We start from the raw sequence: 5,414 nt of genomic DNA, 5'->3' as shown, positions 1-5,414 counted from the left end.
GGAAAAGAAGAGAGGGAAGGGTCCATTAAAAACTCCAACAATATTTTAACATTTCTTGTATTGTCAGCTTTATGATATTTTGAGAGCCCTGAAAAACTTATCTTTGGCAGTTTTTTAGGAGAAAAGATTACTGCTTATCATTTTTCAGTGTGTAATGAATATAGCAACTATCCCAGCTAGACATGAGGTTTCAAAAGCTAAATTCAGTCACTGATTTGATTGCATTTTTTGCACCAATGCAATTAATTCCACTGGAAGATGATAGAAAAATTTCATTATACAAAATGCATGAGAGGTGAAAAATAATGTTTAACTAAACTCTTTACCAAGGCTATTACTGCTTTGAGGAAAATCACTTAAAAACAAAATTAAAATTTCTAAATTATCTGTGACTCTGCTGAGATAGATGTTATAAAATACTGCAATATTACTGCAAATTTTTTTCTGAAGTGAATTCTTTATTAATTTCATTTTTGATCATTCTTGACATAGTGTCAACAGTAGAACATTCTTGGTTCAAATTAAAACTAATTAAAATTTATTTAGGGAACACAAGTGAATAACAATGTTAACAGCACCTCTCAGAATAGAAACTCAAGCAGCTGACAAAATGGAAGTTGAGAAACATTCATGGCTTTGACTATTCCAAATCACAGTAACGTTTGCTTATGTAACTGAAATAAACCCAGGATCCTACATGGTCCAGTCTTGGCACTGGTTCAGTCCAGCAGAAAAATAGAATTGAAAACAAATCTTTCCTGCCTTTTGAGAAAATGCCAAAGGTAGGAGTGCATTTTAAATATCCAACAAAGCGCCTCAAAAATAATGTTTGCACTCCTCTCCCACTCTCAAGTTATCTGGCCAATTATATCTCCTCCCTCTCTATTCCCCCAACCTCTCCAGACACCCAGATACTTTCTCAATTCTCTTTTTTTTCTGCCTCAGTTCATTTTTCATTGAACTTAGCCTCCCAGGCTTCCTTAATTTTCCTTCAGTCTGTTATTACCCAGACTGTGTGTAACAAAGAAAAGTTCAAAACATACTTTTTGCTACCAGCAGGGGGTACAGGAAGGACACATCAGATTCTGCACCACACTCATTTTTCTTGGTTTGTGTCTGTCCCAGAGAATATGAGAAGCTGGCCATGGAAGAATTCTTTCATCAAAGCATTTCCTGCATTGATCAAGTGGTTGGACCCCGGAGCTGCCGTTGCCAAGGCCTGGCTTCGGTTCCTGTTGACTCTGTGCAGTACTGTAGCCACAGGCCACGCTTACTTCTGCCAGGGGTCCATTGGGTCAGAAAGTACCCCAGAGGCAAATTATCCCTTGAGAGGAAGAGGCGCAGATTTTTCTCCTCCTTCTGAAAGGAAAGTTAAGAGAAAGATTACATATATAATTTAATGTACACACATGTATATTTTAAAAATCAAAGCACAGCTGTTCTAGATGAAGGAAGGGTGGAAGCAGGGAGCACCACCCTTTTGGCCACTCCTCCCCGTCTGCTATCTCTCCTCCTTCCCTTCCCTCATGGCCACCTCAGAAGAGCTTCTTGGAGCACAATTTGAACCATGAGTGTAGTGGAGAGAGCATCGTGTTTGGGGTCAGAAATATCAGATCCCCCTCCTGGTACTTGTACCTAAGTGAGCTCAGACTCATGACGTATGTCACGTGCACAGCTGAGCTGCTGCCAGAATGAGGTGATAGGTAACAGGATTGCAGTACAGGGTGATTTCCTCTCTACCAAAGGAAAAGGGAGAGTGTGAAGCAGGACGGGGGCAAATCCATCCCTGCCCCTGGAAGAAACAGCACCAAGGTCTGGGGGACCCATGATAATGGTCAGCAACCTCTTTTTTTTTTTTTTTTTTTTTTTTTTTGAGACAGAGTCTTGCTCTATGGCTCAGCCTGGAGTGCAGTGGCGCCATCTCCGCTCACTGCAAGCTCCGCCTCCCGGGTTCACGCCACTCTCCTGCCTCAGCCTTTTGAGTAGCTGGGACTGCAGGCGCCCGCCATCACGCCCGGCTAATTTTTTGTATTTTTAGTAGAGACGGGGGTTTCACTGTGTTAGCCAGGATGGTCTCGATCTCCTGACCTCGTGATCCACCCGCCTCAGCCTTCCAAAGTACTGGGATTACAGGCGTGAGCCACCGCGCCCGGCCAAGCAACCTTTTCGTATGTAGTTAGAAGCCTTTGTATAATCCAGTGCTAACAAACCCAGTTATTACTACAGACTGTCAGCCTGATTGCATGGCACTGAGCTTGGCTGAAAAAAACAAAAGAAACTGACCATTGCAGACAGACTGAGACATGACAGAGGCAGATCATCTGGTGTGAACCGGATGAAATCTCACGCCCGAAGAAGCCTAGATTTGCACATGAATTGCCTTTGACTCTCCAGTACAATTACTCAGAACTGTACGCTTGTGAAATAGAAATGCAAAGTCGGGCTCTTTCAGGGGCTGAAAGTTGACCCCCCTTTCTTGACTCTTCTGAGGAGCACCTGCAGTTCCTGAGGTGCCTTCGTCACCCGAAAGGGCCTGCTGGGCTGGCTTGCTGGAGTTTCCAAAACACAGGCCCTGGGCGGGGCACAGCAGGAGAGACACCTCGTCCGGAGAGAGCCTCTAGCGCTCAGCCGCCACTTTAATAACCATTTGTTGCCACCTGCTGGCCACTGGACCAAGGTACTCCATGCTGGAAACAGGAGTTTGGCTAAGCGTTAGCCAGGCCCCGGGGAGCTGCACCCAAATGTAGACAGACATTTTATTTTATCCCCAAATGACATTATCTAGTGTGATCTTCTACCCTATTCATTGAATTAAGCTTTACATCCATTCATTCCCTCATCAGCAGTTATTTACTGACTGCCTACTATATGACAAGCTGTCAGCCAAGAGCTAAGGATACAGCGGTGAGCAGAAACAGGTGCCATCTCTGCACTCACTGGGTTGCAATCTAGTGGGAGAAACAGATGTTAATCAGATAATCACACAAATAAATGTAACACATGCACCCGTGACAGGTATAATAGAAAACTATAACTGTGAGAAGAGCAGGTCTAAGTGACTTTGGTTGATTCTAAAATGGAGATTTAGCTATTTGATGATATGCATTAAAATTATTTAACATGTTTTCATTTTCTGACCCAGCACTTCTACTCTACAGCTCATCCTAAGGCAATAGTTAGAAAATTGGGCTGATTTATATGTATAAGGATGTCCACTGCATGATTATTTATAAAAGCAAAAATTAAAAATAAAAAATGAAAATGTCCAATAAGAAATTGATTAAACAAATTATGATACATTCAAAAAACAGAACATTCTCAGGCATTAAAAATGAAAATGGGCAGGGCACAGTGGCTTGCGCCTGTAATCTCAGCACTTTGGGAGGCTGAGGTGGACAGATCACCTGAGGTTAGGAGTTCGAGACCAGTCTGGCCAACATGGTGAAACCTCATCTTTACTGAAAATACAAAAAATTAGCCAGGCATGGTGGCTCATGCTTGTAATCCCAGCTACTCGGGAGGGTGAGGCAGGAGAATCGCTTGAGCCTGGGAGGCAGAAGTTGCAGTGAGCTGAGATCACACCACTGCACTCCAACCTGGGTGACAGAGCAAGACCCTGCCTCAATTTAAAAAAAAGAAAAGAAAAGCATATATAGTAAATCCCATTTGAAACTGTTTTTTTTCGAGACAGAGTCTCACTCTGTTACCCAGGCTGGAATGCACTGGTGCTATCACAGTTCACTGTAACTTCCAACTCCTGGCCTTAAGTGATCCTTCTTCCTCGGCCTCCCAAAGCACTGGGATTATAGATAGGCATGAGCCACTGGGCCCAGCCCTCTCTGGAACATTTGTAATGTTGTTGATTGGATCAAAACATTATATATTTATTATTGTTGAATATTATTGTTAGCTCATTACGTTCATCATGCAAATATGCTGTATGCTGTTATTTTTTCTACTCAGAAAAAGGCACAAAACAACAACAACAAAATTCTTTTCACTCTGCTCCCACCAGCTCCCAACTAATTTCTTTGTCACCTTTTGCAGTAAAACCTCCAATTTTGTCCCCTTAAGCCTATTTCAGTTAGGTTTCGTACACATGAGGTTGCCAGGGGCCTCCATAGTGTTAAGCCCCATAGCCATTTCTGCCCTCATCTCATGGGCTCACCCCCACCCCCACCTCCTGCACTGGCCTTCACCAGGCTTCCAGAACTCTACCCTCTTGTGGACTTCCTCCTGCCTCACTGTGTCCTCCTTCTCAGTCTTCTTTGCTGCACTCTCCTCTTCTTCTCAACTTTTTTTTTTTTTTAATGACACAGAGTCTCACTCTGTTGCTCAGGCTGGAGTGCAGTGGTGTGATCATGCCTCACTGCAGCTTCAACCTCTTGAGCTCAAGGGCTCCTCCCACCTCAGCGTCTCAAGTAGCTGGGACCACAGGCACACACCACAGTGCCCGACTAATTTTTTTTATTATTTTTCATAGAGATGAAGTCTCACTATGTTGCCCAAGTTGGTCTCAAACTCCTGGCCTCAAGTGATCCTCCTGCCTCAGCCTCCCAAGTTATTACCAATTTTTTTTTTTTTTTTTGAGATGGCGTCTCACTCTGTTGCCCAGGCTGGAATGCAATGGTATGATCTTGGCTCACTGCAACCTCCACCTGCTGGGTTCAAGCGATTCTCCTGCCTCAGCCTCCCGAGTAGCTGGGATTACAGGTGCCCACTGTCATGCCTGGCTAACTTTTGTATTTTTGTAGAGACGGGGTTTCACCATGTTGACCAGGCTGGTCTTGAACTCCTGACATCAGGTGATCCGCCCACCTCGGCCTCCCAAAGTGCTGGGATTACAGGCATGAGCCACCACGCCCGTCCTCCAACTTTTTAATGTTAGTTTTCTTCTCTTCTCTGCCTATACTGATTCCTTTGACCTTATCCTGTTGTGGCTTTAAGCAACATCTACTCTAGATCTCCCAAACTACTACTGACTCAGAAATCCAACTGCCTGCTCACATTTCTAATGGGCACCTCCAATTGATCACATCCCAGGCAGAACCCTTGAATTTCCCCCCCTTTAAACCTGCTCATCCACGGTCTTCCTAAATCCACTTGTTGGCATTTAAATCCTTCCTTATGCTCAAGCCAAAACCCTGCAAATCATCTTAAACGCCTGCCTTTTTCTTGCATCCTAGATCAAATCCTTCAGGAAATCCCATTAACCCTCATGTCAAAATACATTTCCCAAATCTAACGACTTCTTACCACCTTCACTGCAACCACTCTGGTCCAGTTCATCACCATCTACCTCAGGGATTACTGCAGTAGTAGCTCCTAATTTACACCTCGACAGCCTGGTGTCCTCAAAGCAGCCAGAGTCGACCTTTGACAGCATATGTCAGATGGTGTCACCCCTCGGCTCA

Source organism: Piliocolobus tephrosceles, chromosome 11 (assembly GCF_002776525.5).
Source record: "Piliocolobus tephrosceles isolate RC106 chromosome 11, ASM277652v3, whole genome shotgun sequence".
Classification (NCBI taxonomy): Eukaryota; Metazoa; Chordata; class Mammalia; order Primates; family Cercopithecidae; genus Piliocolobus; species Piliocolobus tephrosceles.
Note: the sequence above shows the minus strand (reverse complement) of the source record.